The sequence below is a fragment of the Rosa rugosa genome, chromosome 4, assembly GCF_958449725.1.
Source record: "Rosa rugosa chromosome 4, drRosRugo1.1, whole genome shotgun sequence".
Classification (NCBI taxonomy): domain Eukaryota; kingdom Viridiplantae; phylum Streptophyta; class Magnoliopsida; order Rosales; family Rosaceae; genus Rosa; species Rosa rugosa.
In genome coordinates this window covers 22,498,739-22,514,454 of record NC_084823.1, presented here as the reverse complement: position 1 = coordinate 22,514,454, position 15,716 = coordinate 22,498,739, and the positions used below count along the sequence as shown (strand labels likewise).

At 36.6% G+C, this 15,716-nt stretch overlaps 1 long non-coding RNA gene across 1 annotated transcript; it reads right to left on the bottom strand.

Moving 5' to 3' along the window:
• Window positions 1-6,277: 6,277 nt before the first annotated feature.
• On the bottom strand, window positions 6,278-6,800 carry LOC133743165 (uncharacterized). The gene is made up of 3 exons (XR_009862983.1): window positions 6,664-6,800; window positions 6,496-6,570; window positions 6,278-6,389 (listed from the first exon to the last, which is right to left on the bottom strand). It is a non-coding gene; the product is annotated as an uncharacterized LOC133743165 (long non-coding RNA).
• Between the last annotated feature and the right edge of the window lie 8,916 nt (window positions 6,801-15,716).

The following is a 15,716-nucleotide window of genomic DNA, read 5'->3' as shown; positions in this document are numbered from 1 at the left end:
TCTGACTTTGAGGCGTCCCCCAATGATAGCCTTATTCCGGAAGATACTCATGAGACGGATTTTGAGTGTCGATGATCAAAGGATTGGAGTGTGCCAAAGTATCATTCGAACCCACGGGCCTCCCATGCATCCTAGCTGGGGCCATGACCTGTAACGCCAGAGTGCCACTCTCTTTGACATTGGCGCCATGCCTACCTCCGTTTAGGGTGGCGCTACGTCCTCTCGTAGGGACGTCATTCCTTCACTACAACAGAAATGCTAATTTGCGAGGAACAAATTTGTCGCTGAAAACTGCGATTTCCTCGCTGTAGTGTTTTCGCGAGGAAAATATTTTTGTCACCAGTTCCTCGCGGTAGGGTGGTCAAGAAAAGTTTCCGCGAAAAAAATAGTATTTCCTCGCCAATCCCTTTTCGCGATGAATATATATTTTTCTCGCCTTTATTCTTTAGCTACAATTTTTTTCCTCGCCTAAACTCATATTTTTTTCTCACTAAAAATTTTTGAAGGCCAGAAAATAGTCATTAAATATATTTCCCGATAAAATAAATTTCATCGGTAAAGTATTATTTCCTTGCTAATGATATGTAAATAATTTAGAAATTATAAATAATAAAAAAATTGAAAAAATATTCCTCGCCAAAAGTACTCAATGACGAGAAAATTTACATTTGTCGATATAGGTTATATGATGTATTCCTCGCCAAATGTACTCAATGACGAAGAAATTTACATTTGTCGATATAGGTTATATGGTGTATTCCTCGCCAAAGGTACTCAATGATGAGGAACTTTACATTTGTCGATATAGGTTATAAGGTTTATAGTGAGGAAATTTACTTTTGTCGTTGTAGGTTGTATTTGCTATAGCGAGGAAATTTACTTTTGTCGTTGTAAGTTGTATAGTCTATAGCGAGGAAATTTATCTTTTGTCGTTGTAGGTTGTATAGTCTATAGCGAGGAATCTTACTTTTGTCGTTGTAGGTTGTATAGTCTATAGCGAGAAAATTTACTTTCATCGCGGTAGATATTATATTCTATAGCGATGAAATTTACTTTTTGTCGTTGTAAGTTGTATAACCTATAGCGATGAAATTTACTTTCATCGTTGTACATATTATAATCTTTAATGAGGAAATTTATTTTTGTCGTCATAAGTTATGTATTGTATAGCGATGAAATTTATTTTCGTCATTATACATTCTATAGCCTATAGCGAGGAAATTCTTTTTCGTTACAATTGATTGCTTATTACGAGGAAAATGTCGACAATACATATGGTTTTGTCACCGATTGTTCTCTACCATATTACATGAAAATATTTAAAACAAATTGAAATAATCAAACCAATAATAAATCTCATAATAATAAAACCAAAGTAACAATCAAAGTGTTTCATAACATAAGGAGTAACAAAAATAGTCTAAAACCAATAACAAAATCAAGATGATCTAAAAAATTATTTCTCCATGTTTAAGTTCTCTAATAAAGATACTAACTTGATGGATGTTGCCTGGAAAAGTTAGCCATGAACTCCTCAAACTTTTTGGCTTGCTCCTCCAATCTTTGGATCACCTCATTTTGTGCATCAATCTTTTGTTGTTGAGTCCCTACAAGGTGTTGGGTCTCTTGAAGCTGTTCTTGCAACTCTTTGTTCTTTTCAGACATTTCATTTATCGACGAATGAGAGACCCTTGATGGTGGAGGTCTAGGGCCAAAACCACAGCCCTTGATGTAGTCTGATTTGACTCCGAGGACTTTTGCACAAATTTCATCATCTGTCATTGTCTGAGTTCCATCAGGTTGAGTTGTCTCAGTTCGCATCTTAATCATTTTATCCTACAATAAAAAATATATACAGTTAGATATGATATGCAATTTCTCAATTACAACCTGATCAATTTAATCATATTTAGGGAATTTATATTAATTTCACCTATGGTCATGGTCAATATATATACATTATAGAACTTTTGTCCATACGTATGTATCGTTAACAAGTTACTTACCCACTTTGCTTTTGCTCCCAAGTCCCAACCTTTTTTAGTGCTTTTGTACTCTGTTTCAAAGCGATCAATTGCATCTTGCATCTCTCCATTCTGTGATGCCTATTGCACTCAAACATATTCTTTTAACATCTACAAATATATATTGATGCTATAAATTTATTAACAAAATTTATAAATATCTTACAATTTGCTCTTGGTGAGACATAAATGACTTTGACCCAGCTTTGTGGTGATGTGTCAACTTTGACCTATTTATAGCCATTATTCTCTGAACGAATCTGAAAATTATTATGAAATATCCAACAGTTAGTTGGAATCTGAATAAAAACGAAAACTAAGATAACAAAAAAGTGAACTGTGTTGAAAAATAGTTAAAAAAATAAACAATATTGTACCTGAAACTTTTCACTAGAAAAACGAGCATAGAGAAACTCTCATTCTTCCTGAGTCTTGACATCATTGTGTTTGTTTTCAATTGCTTCCTCGATTGTTGAAAATTTCTCAAAATGTTTCTTCAACTTATAACAAAAATTACAAAATACAGTCTGACATGTTGTAATTACATATCTTTCGACCCAAGGGAGAGACATGTCAATGTCAAACTTGTTCTGCATATAAATAATTTCATGTCAAACAAAATATTTAATTAAAGTAATCAATGTAAACTTACATTTTAGAAAAACAAACCATCACTCACCGTTATTCTTTTAACCAACTTATCCACTTCAATTTTTGGAATCTTCTTCCATTTTTCCACATTTAGTGGGGCATGGTTTCGAACTGTGAAACCAATTTCATTGGACAACATTTCAGAATATGGGCCTGTAGGCCTACCATTTTGTTCGGTCAGAGTGACAGGTATTTTAGCATTTAATTGAGAAAGCACCTTATCTGCATTCACTCCTCTTGTCTTTCCCCGCACCTTTTTTGTTGGACCTTTAACATAATTCTTAATTAATGTACACAAATATATTTAGTTCTCAAAATATAACAATATCTATATAATATTGTATATACCCTAAGAAGCACCGAAACGGGTACGAGTTTCCGGATACGATACGATCGGAAACGTGGAAACGGCAAATCTTAAATGTAATAGGAAACGGGTACGTGAAGGAAACGCCAATTATATATATATATATATATATATATATATATATATATATATATATATATATATAATTAGAAAAAAAAAATGAAACATAAACAAGGTACTAGTTTATCACAATCAAACATTATCAATCCAAATGTTCAAATAAAATGTTAACACAACTAATAACAAGTTAACAACCATCAACTTCATTCAACTTGGACAACATACTCAAGGTCTCCATCTTCATGATCAACATTAAACAAAACCCCCTCTAATTGTGGTTCATCAAGTGAAAGGTTAGCAATCTCAAGCCTTCCAACATTAGTCTCTTCCAAAGAATCAATGTCATCACTTCCAACATCCCACATTTGAGTTGCACTCTCATTATAACTTGGGTTTCTTCTAGCTAAAAGGCGAAGATTGGTATGCACAAATACCAAATCTTCCGCTCTTTGTGGTGTTATCTTGTTCCTTCTCACAGAATGAATGAAATTGTAAGTACTCCAATTTCTTTCACAACATGAAGAAGAACAAGGTTGACCTAGAACCTTGAAGGCTATGGCTTGGAGAGATGGTGTCGAAGCTCCATGGACAGTCCACCATGTTATAGGCTGCATAATAAACCTATCCTTTATAGCATCTCCACTTCCAAACTCTTGCATGCACATAGAAAAATTGGCAAATTCTATGTTAACTTTCCTTCGATCATCTTCATTGGCAAAGTATCTAACGATACAATTTTTCCTCTACCTTGTAATCTCTAAATCTTTGTGAGGAGCAACCCGATTAGTATCTTCACTAAGCCATTCCGAACTATAATACCTAGATATAAAATAAGAATAAGTTTAATTTCCCCTAAATAATTTATGAAAGATTAAACAAACAAGCAAAAGAGAAACAAATGTTATACTTACTTCGGATTCAATGAATGTGCCAAGCAATTGAGAGAAGTATTGCTCTTGGACCAACGAGCCATTAGAACCTTATACACCGCATCCCAAAATGGAGACTCTTGATGAGGTTGCTTCCTTTCTTTCCTATATATAGTTTTCTTCACTTGCTCAATCATACTATCCCACCATTCATACACCAAATGAAGAGAATGTCTATCAGTGTTTGTTCTCCTAATCATCTCATAGATAGGCTCAGTAAAAGAAATGATATAATCAATGTCATCCCACAACAACTCATCTAATAATTTCTCTTTCACAGAAGCTGCCTTCCTAACATCATCTTCTTTGTAATCATCCCACTTTGGACTGATGACCATCTATTGCAAACCATTTTTGATTTGCCTAAACCTCTTTAGCATGATTAACGTAGATGCAAACCTTGTGGGAGCAACCGAAAGCAACTTCAAATTGCAATGGTCATTAAACATCACTAATCTCATTCCATGATTCATAATGAAGTTCTTGATAAACATAACATCCTCAGAAACTGGCTGTATCCAACAACATGCATCAAACACATCCGCATTGCTTGCAACTAATGAAGGTGTGCAAATATTCTTGACAGCAAGATTCAAAGTATGCACTACACATGGTGTCCAAAAATTAGTAGGATACTTACTTGCTATCAAGGCACCGGCCTTGGAACAAACAGGAGCATTGTCGGTAATCACTTGCACAACATTTTCCCAACCCACTTCCTTGATGGAATCTATAATCAAGTCTGCAATCAATGCATGATCCTTGAATTCCCCCTCACAGTTTATAGCCCTCAACATCATCGGACCACTCTCACAAGTGGCTATCACATTAATCAATGGTTTTCTTTGTGCATCAGACCAACCATCACTACAAAAACTCACACCTTAGTCTCTCCTTGCATTCTCTCACCAACTTGGACATTTGAGTAAATGCATGAGGAGTAACCTTGTTGCAAACTGCTATCCCCGCTGTTCCTTCTTTCAACAAATGACCACAGACTCTAGTATAAGACCCGTTGTAGTGCAATTTCCAAAAACTGCACCGCCACCTCCAACTTCCTCCACTTGCCATTTTTTCAATCTTCTTCACAAATTTCCACAATGGTGCTTTATCATCAATGGTCTCATTTTCAGGATCATCAGATCCACTACTAGCACCGGCGTTAACAGACCCGGCACTAGAACTAATAGGAGGTGTTCCTCCGCTGCTCATGGTTCCTGAAAAATACACAATTCAACGTTACACCAATATGCAAACAACCCAATATTTAGACTTGTAGACCCAATTAGCATCCTCAATGAAAACCCAATGAGCTCAGCCAAAACAATAAAGCAATATTGCTTTTAAACAGATCAATCGAGAAAACTCAGAAAAGCAAAGAGGATAAGAAATTAAGAACTAGCTAGCCCTGCTATACACACATCAAATAACAATATCAGAACAATCTCCAAGCTCCAAATTGAAGAAAAAATATGAGAAAAAGAGCAGAAGTAGAACAAACGTACCTGGACTGGAGAAGAGGAAATACCGAAGGAATGACCGGACTGGAGAAGAGGAACCACCGAACTGGAGAAGAGGAACGACCGGACTGGGTCTCGTCCGAGCAGAAGAGAAACGATGGAGGGTCTCGTTTGCGTCGTCGCGTCGCGTCTCTGGTCGTTGTCGCGTCTCTGGTGTCTCTCTCGATCTGGTCGCGTCTCTCTTCTCAGGAATATCTCTCGATCTGGTCTTTTGTTAGTTTATTTATTTTTTTTTGCAATTTTTGCCTGGTAAAAAGTCAGTATTACCCCCACATTTCCTATTTATTTACATTCTGGCGTTTCCGTATTGGATACGTACGTTTCCAAACCGTTTCCAAATCCGGATACACGTTTTCTAGCGTTTCCGAGCGTTTCCAAGGCGTTTCCGACCCGTTTCCCGTTTCGATACGGGAAACGAGGGCATTTTCGCGTTTTCGTGCATCATAGTATATACCTGTAGGAGGGTCTTGATTATTGGCTAACATCACATTATCATTTTGCTCTTCAGTTGTAACATTTATCAATAGCTGATCATTAGCAGTTTGATGCTGAAGACGTGAACTAATTCTGACCCCTGTCATTATACATATAATTTAGGTATACCCTTCTAATTTCCAATTCATGAAAACAAAATTGCATTCCGCTCTCTTTTCCCTATACTTCTCAGTACATAAATAATTAAAGTGATAAAAATTGAATTCAAGAAGACTGCAATACTACTTACTAGTAGTAGTTCGTTCTGTAGTGGTACCAATAGCATAATTGAGTCCGTCTTGTACATAATTTTCGCATGACTGATTAGTAGTTTGCACACGAGAGCGTTTACTCATTGCACTACCTGTTATTACACACACATGTTAAATTAATCAATATGAGTCAAATAAATAAGTTAAATCTAACTTTCTGTAAATATTGTTGTAGCAAAACAAAAATTGAAGAATTACCTGAAGTAGAACGGGATCCATTTGGGCATGGCTGATCAGTAGTTTGCACACGAGAGCGTTTACTCGGTGCATTACCTGTTGTTATACATACATGTTAAATTAAATTATTAATCAATCAATCAGCTAAATGAATTATAAACTTATAAAAAAACAAAATACAATACGTACCAGTAGTAGGCTTTTGGATGTTAGACACATTAGAACGGCGCATCTTGTGACTACTATTATAAAAAATGCAAAATCAAGAAATAACAAACTTCTCTGTCAAAAAAGAAAAAAAAAATCTATAACGATAGATAAGAAAGCAGTAGCCAAAGAGGCATTAATAAATTAAACCTCAAATAAATATTTAGAATAATTACCATTACAATTTGTCATTATAAATCTCAATCCCTAAACGTCACACATTATAATAAGGTTTAGTCCATAAAAAAAAAATGAATAACAAAAAATTAATATTAAGCTATATTATAAACTAATCACTATCCTCATCGCTTGAAATGATTTCTTCTTCATCACCGTCTTCAATATCATATTCTTCTTCTTCAATATCATTGCTTATGAAATTATCGCTCCTACCATCGTTCATCCATTCATTGTTCACAATATTGGAAGCAATAACCTCCGGCTCAATATCGTCCAAATGCAATTCAGGAGTTTGAAGACCCTATTCTTGAACAAACCACTGAATATCATTAAACTCATCTTGTTGATAAACATCATTTGCCACAGGATCAACACCATCCTCATCTACCTCTTCATTGACATCCTCAACCTCTAGAACATCCCACACATGTCTCAATTGCACATTTTGTACGACTTTCCAGTGAGAACCCAACTTATAATCATCAAGATAAAATACTTGTTGTGCTTCCGTAGCAAGTATAAAGGGTTCATCATCATACTAGGTAGTGCTTGTATTAATGCTAGTAACATTATAATCATATCGTATCATTCTCCTCCTTTCGTCCCTACTTGATTCGTCGGTGTTGAACCATTTACACTTAAATAAGAAGACCTGATTCATATCTAAGTACGTTAACTTCACAATACTTAGCAAAACACCATAATAATCATGACTTCCACCAGTGAAAACTCCGGAAACATATACCCCACTATTTTGTGTGGTTTGATGATCGTCAAGATCTTTTGTATGAAATCGAACTCCATCAACAATACAACCAGTGTATGTATGACCACGTAAATCCGGTTTACAAGCCAGAGAATAAAACTTATCAGTTGCATCCACCAATCCACTTTCTCTCATGTTAGTTATCTATGAATGACATTAACAAAATTTAGCATATTTATAAAAATATAATGCAAAGTTCCTATTTAAAATTGAGCATGGATAACTTACTCGTTTCTCAAACCAAGTAGGAAACTCTTCTTCTTGTCTTTTATACAGGTTGGCATTACTTGTTTGCCTCAACTCATCTTCATGTTCCCTACGTGTGTAAATTAGACAATTAATTATCTAATTTGATTTTAAAAAATTGAACCTAATAAACACAAATGCACAAAAGACACTCACTTGAGATAAGGTTGCACCTCCTCACAGTTGTATAGCACATACCAATGAGCTTTATCCACTTCCTTCCGGTCCAGTAATATATATTCTTTTCCACTAAATGGACGAACTTTTTGAGAGAACACCAATAAATCACCATCTACTTGGTCATGTTCTACATCAACATTCTGTTCTGCTTGATTGAAACGAGTTTCAATCTCACGAAAATACATAGAACAGAATGTAACTGCTTCATTAACAATATACCTGACAGAACGGGTTTCAATCTCACAGTTATTCGTTCAATCATCTTAGTCACATCAGCTGATTTGATGTCATTCCATTTTTTCACATTCATAGGTGCAAAGTTTCGAACTATTAAGCTAATATCATTCAAGAATAATTCTGCATATGGACCTGTGGGCCTTCCATTATATTGTACCAAAGTGATGGGTATCTTAGCATTAAGCTGGGAATGCAAATTCTCATAATTCAGTCGTCTTGTCTTTCGTCGCACTTCTCTTTCTGGACCTTTAATACAAATTTTAATTAGTTAGTCAAATAATTCGTTCTCTAATTATAGCAAATATAATACAATGCGTACCTATAGTAGGCTCATGGATATTTGTTGACATTGTAATATCACTTAGCCCGATTGTTGTAGCAAAAGTCATTGGCTTCTCCAAATCTTAACTTCTGTCTAAGTTTGGACACCTTCCAGTACATGAAATAAATTCAAGAGTAAGATTACTGCTTCACAAAATAGTAAGAGCAAGACAATTTCTTGAACCAAAAACACAGCCCCAATCTAAAGCAAACATCGAATAACTTTAGAAAAGTATTCATTTACATATAGAATGTAGTATATAAAAAGAATTAGAATATATGAAACCCAAACCTAAACTCATTCAGCCAGGAGTTCTATTTTTTTTTTCGGCATTACAACAACAGAATAGAAACAAAAGGGCAAAGACCCCAACAAGGAACATAAAGCAAAACGAAAAAAAAAAGGAAAAAAAAAACCACCAACAGATCGACCCAAACAAAACACATTAAGGCGTTGGGTGGGGGGAGCTGCAGCATCAGATAAACAGTATATGCGTTAGCCAGGAGTTCTATGAGTAGTTTCCTGAAAGACTTCTATATATAAACAAGTTCATACCAAAACGAAATCAATCCAAGGCTCATACCAAAACGAAAACAATCCAAACAAGTTCATAAAGTAATACCACGTGAGAAGTTAAAAGGAATCATTCAAACCAAGAATCTATATTTAGCATATGAATACAACAAATTAAGGTATGAAGCCGCGGAAAAAATAAAAAGGATCACTCCTCAATCTTCAAACTATGACAAATTCTTACATAAGAAGAATTAGGCTACAAGAAAACAACAAAGTCGATTAACCAAAAGGAGAACTTCAAAAACAAATACATTGACATTGAACTTAATTAATCCAATTCTAAATAATATCAAGATTGGATTCAACAAAACAAACCATGATTAATCAAACAAAACAAAACAACAATAAGATTTTAGATACATACCCACGAGGAGAGTTTCAGAGAGAGCTGATAAGGAGAAACTAACAAGTAGGGTTTTGTCGTCTTAGTTCTCTTTTATATGTTTTTTATTTTTATTTTTTATATTACGATCTTAATTACTACTATTTTTTTCTACCAAAAGAAAAAATCTACCCGCTCTTTTTCTTTTTTAATACCGCCAATTTTTTTCCCTTATTTTTTTTCCCACCAAAACCTACAGCGATGAAACAATTAGATCCTCGCTAAATGCATCAAGGGCGAAGAGATCAATCATCACTGAAATAAAACTTTTAGAGAGGAATTCTTACATTCGTCCCTATTAAATTTGGCGGGTCTCTTATATAATTTTACGCCAAACTAATAATGAGGAAAGTATTATTTTCCTCGATAATGGCTTCTTTTGACGACAAAACAATTCCTCGTAGAACATGGACCATAGTTTTGTCACCATTGAATTTGGTGGGTCTTACACAATTCCCCCCCCCCCCCCCCCAAACTAATAGTGAGGAAAGTGTTATTTCCTCGCTAATGAATCTTTTGATGAGAAAATGATTCCCTCGTAGAACACCGATTTTTAGCGAAGAAATCTTAATTTTGTCGCCGTTGAATTTGGATTCCATAGTTAGAACACAAACTTTTAACTAGGAATCCATAGTTTTGTCGCCGTTGAATTTGGCTAGCCTGACACAATTTTTTCCCAAACTAATAACGGGGAAAGTATATTTTCCTCGCTAAATGCTTCTTTTGACAAGAAAATAGTTCATCACAAAACATGGACTTTTAGAGAGGAAACCATAGTTTTTTCGCCATTGAATTTGGCGTGTTTTAAATAATTTTCCGCAAAACAAGTAACGACGAAATCGTTATTTCCTCGCTAATTGCTTCTTTTCACGAGGAAATAGTTCATCGTAAGACACGGAGTTTTAGCGAGGAAACCATAATTTTTTTGCCATTGAATTTGGCGGGTTTTAAATAATTTTCCGCCAAATAAGTAACCACGAAATCGTTATTTCCTCGCTAATTGCTTCTTTTCACGAGGAAATAGTTCATTGTAAAACATGGGCTTTTAGCGAGGAAACCATAATTTTGTCGCCATTGAAATTGGCGGGTTTTATATAATTTTCCGCCAAACTAATAACGACGAAATCGTTATTTCCTCGCTAATTGCTTCTTTTCACGAGGAAATAGTTCATCATAAAATACGGGCTTTTAGCGAGGAATCCATAATTTTGTCGCCATTGAATTTGGCGGGTTTTACATAATTTTGGTGACAAAACAATTCCTCGTAGAACATGGATTTTCCGCCAAACTAATAACGACGAAAACGTTATTTCCTCGTTGAATGTCGTTTTCGCGATGAAAAAATTCCTCACCCTAGTCTCATATTTCCTCGCTAATAACTTGATGATTTTAGGAGACCAAACTATGGTCACCTTTAGTGATGAACAAAAATATTCGTCGTAGAAAGTGGTGTATAGTGAGGAAAATATGTTTCTCGCAGAAAACTTAATGACATTTAGTGAGGAATCGAAATCTTCCTCGTAAAAAGTGACATTTACTGAGGAAACTAAATTCCTCGCAAAAAACTTGGTCCCTAAAAAGACTTTTTGTCGTAGTGCTTGTAGGTATGTTTGCAACATATTTGTGTGATCTCGTCACTTTAGTAGGGATCGAGATGAGACATAGTGGGGACAGACCGCGACAAGTCCTGTCCTTCCTGCTGAACAACTATGTTCTTATCTCCCCCTAACGATGGGAAGACTGTCTCATCAAAGTGACATCAGCAAATCTAGCGGTAAGGAGATCGCCTAGCAAGGGCATGAAGTGGCGGACGATTGTTGGAGTCTCAAATCCAACGTAGTTGCCCATTCGTCTGTAAGGACCCATCATAGAGTGCTGTGGCGGCGCAATTGGCACATAAATGGCACACTCAAATATGCGTAAGTACAATATTTGTACCCAGTCACTAGCTGTAACGCAGAGGTAGATTGAGTGGCAGTGGGTCGTAGACGAATTAGCATGGCTGCATGCGATATTGCATCACCCCAAGAGGATATAAGGAGGTTGGTGCGCATTACCAATGTCCGGACTACCATCGTAGTCGTTTCTGCGATATTGCATCACCCCAAGAGGATATAAGGAGGTGTGCTCATGGGAATATGATGTCCAACATCAGTCCCAATGCAATAACCATTGAAAGTCTTCGATGTAAACTCACTAGCATAGTCAAATCCAATTGACTGAATAGGATGATCCGGGGAGTGAGACCGTTGTCATATGATATGTGCTAAGAGTGTAGCATAGGCAGCATTTACAGGTGGACAATGGCACAACTGATGTGCTCATATTTTCCTATATTTCTATGCCTCTTAATCTTGATATTTATGTTTAGTTCTCTTGATTTATGATTCATTTTACATCTTTTAGTGTTTTTGTAGGTTTGTTCCATAGAAAGAAGAAAAGAAGATAAAATGAGCTAACTAGGATTGAAAAGACAATGTGCAATCTGAGACTGGGAATCTGCCTGTGCAGAACATCCAACTTCACCGAATTACTGGGAGTTATCCAGATCGAATCAGATAATGAGCCTTATATCATTGGAAAGCTACGGATGTCTACTTTCTGTAGAATTTTACAGATCTTGATTTCGATACTTCTGGAGAAAGTTATGATTATTTGAGTGAAGATAGGTCGGACAGTAAATCTGCTCGGGATTTCACTAACATTCATGGAGAACTCAAGTTTTGCGATGCAAGATTGTCAATCCTAATGTTTCAAGGAAGTTAATTCAGTTGAGGATTCAATGAGGAACTTATTCCTACTTTTACAAGAGATATTTCAAGCTTTTCCCATTCCAAATGAAGAAAGGAATCTAAATCCAAGTTTTACAAGGAAACATGAGGTCAAAGATGAGCAGAAATCTTCCCTATATAAGGGAGCACGAATTTACATGAGAAGAGAGTCTCGGGAGCACAATGTAGACGCCTGAGGAGCAGAGACGACTCATCCATCTTCCCCTTCTTTTCCCCTTCCATTCTTTTTATGTTTTTCCTATGTTTTACTTAGTTATATTTTGTTAAACCTTTTCTAGGGTTAGGATAATGCTCTATCATGATTGTTTATGTACTTTGATGTTTTATTGATGGATTTATAGTTTCTTTATGATGAATGCTTAATCACTATTTGAATTGATGCTTTATGTTTAAGTTCTTTGATTGATCACCTTAGGGCTTTACATATAGTAATTGGAAGACAAATTTGAAGCAGAGATGCAATATAATTTGATTAGCTTCTTGTGATTAAGTGTGGTAAATTACATTATTACTTGAGAAAGACTAATGGTTTGCTTGATTCCCTCGTTTTCTAAAGCGTAATGAGTCTTGCATGTTAAATTTATACCTGAGAAGGATAAACTGCATAGTTAGGATATAAGATCTTTACCCGAGAGGGAGAGCATCATACACTTAAGGAAAACTATGGTCTAGAGTACCTGAGAAGGACTTAGATACGGGAATTATCATCTAGAGAAACAAAAGAATCTATTAATTGCATTGAAACATAAATAGGATTGTTAATGGTTGATTCTGAAACCCTAAGTTTTATCATTATTTGTCTGTTTGTTTCTTTCTTTAATTTTCACATTATTTGTTTAGTCGAAAACCTTAAAACCATATCTTCTTTAGTTTGATTGTTTATGTGTTTTTGTGTTTGGATTAATTAGGTTAGGATTTAAATTGATTATCAATCCTCAGTTGGAACGACCTCGTACTTGCACACTATACTAACGACGATTCGTGTGCTTGCGAGTTTTAATTAAAATTTTACAACAACAACACGTGACCAGCGTGTTTGCGTGTCAACCAACATTATGAGATATTTAAACGTCCGCAAGTTGGTTGAATCAGTCTACAGAATCCCTACGGATTCTATGTAAGAACAGAATGAGTATTGTCATATCCTTTGCATAAGACGGTCTCAGTCCTAATTTCTCTAAGGAACAGGCTTTGTAAACGAGCGAGAGGCTTTAGAAGCAACCAATGAGGATTTTTGTTGCGCCTGAGCGTCTGAAACGCTATTTGAAGCAAGTTGGTGATTGCAGCATCACCTGGGGCGCCATCACCATGATGGACGCCATCCATGGCGTCATGGATAGGGACTGTACCAGCCCTAGGCTGGTGGTGGACGGAGGCGGTGGTGCCCTAGGCAGCAGTGTCGGTCACACTTAGTCCAGGAATCAACTTTTGATTCATGCTTCGTTTCGCTCGAGAGAAAGGATGTCAATGTGAAGTCTTTAGTAGACGGATCATCATATCATGACCAGGATGACCTATCCTGTCGTGACAAAGCCAATATGTGTCTAAATCCAAGAGATCTCCTCTCATGACTTTATTGGATTTAATAGCTCGAATAGTGACATAGAGTCCACTAGAGAGACACATAAACTTCTCTAAGATGCGCTTTTGTTCGCAACCATTAGAGATATTGCAAAGGAACTCATTTATGTTCTCTACATGCATTTCGCATGGAATCCGTTGGCTATTCATAGGTGCGATTTTCCCTATGAGCGTAGAGAGCTTTTGTGACAGTAATCAAGGTGCCATTTAGCAAGGGAAACTTGGGCTATTCCATGTCCTTGAATTAATACTGATGGCCCAGCCATCGTAGTCACAAAGTAATATGCTCAGAATCAAAATTGAGTCATAATGAAAAGAACTCGAAATTTTATTCATAAGCCAACAGAGTACATCATTGTCTCTTAACCATTAGGAGAATCTAATCCAAAATGCTAGCTAATGCAAAACAATGGTAGTCGTCTAACTTCTTTCGGTAATTCCAAAATAAATGTGACCAGGTGAGTAGAGAGATGTCAGTGGAGCAAGGCTCGCTTAAGTACCACTAATCTCAAAACCTTCCTAGACATCACACTTACTTTGGGTGAGCTTTCTTTGAAGAAAGACTAAACCATTGGCATTTACTACAAAAATATATGGCAATTGCCTATTACATCTCATGGAAAAATAAAGACTTAAACAGAATTGGTGATCTATTGATCCCAGCCAGATTTGTAGTCTTCAACCCTTCACTCAAGATCATCTTCTTGATCTTCTTGTTCCACATAGTGAGCTTCTCTTGCTTCACAATATGCTTTGTAGGCGGTGACATTTTCTTCACGAGCTCTACAAATGTGTGCCCAATGATTGGATACTCCACATCGAGAACATACATCTCTTTGCTCAGACTCCATTGATTGAGGCGCTTTGAAAGCGTCATTTAGATGGATCTTAGTGTTGGTGGCGCCACCAACATGGCCAGAGGCGTTGCCTCCCTCTCTCTTTCCACGTTGACCTCTTCGGTTCCGTGTTCGCCTATTTTAGTGGTTACCTTCCCAAGTAGAGCGATTATATGGACCAGAACGTCCAGAAGTATCCCTAAGATTAGGGTTTCGCTCTTGGTGCCCTCTCTTAGGGGCACGGCTATAATTGGATTCCGGAATATACTCTGTTTCCACGGATCTTGAATTATAGTTTTTCACAAGGATGTTGTCATGCTTTTCAGCGACATTCATAGCTCCAATGAGCTCATGAAACCTTGTGATTCGTTCTGCAGTAACATCGATTCGATAGTTCTTAGCAACCATCAATGCAGAGACGGGGAAGGTAGAGAGAGTCTTCTCAATCAACATCGCATCTGTGATCTCTTTACCACAGAATTCCATTAAAGATTTAATGCGAAGTGCTTCCGAGTTGTAGTCAAGAACTGACTTGAAATCACAGAAGCAGAGGCTATGCCATCTCACTTCTAGGTCAGGAAGCCGGGAGTCAAGGACGTTGCCAAATCTTTCTTTGAGTGAGACCCATAGCATTCTGGGGTCTTCTTCAATCATACACTCGTACTGGAGCGAATCATCCATATGACGAGTCATTAGGATGATGGCTTTCGCCTTATTTGCCTCTAAGGCTGCTCTATTTTCTTCCAAAGCTTGAGCTTGCTTAATAGTTAGCACGTCTTGACTAGGCTCGAGAATCGTATCTAGGATTCCATCGGCCTTGAGATGCTGGCGGACATCACGAACCCACCTGTGATATTCAGAGCCAGTTGTTCCCAATGGAGCAAAGTCCAATTTGTTCAGGTTACTCATCCTGAAAGAGAACAAGAAAAAGGGTTAG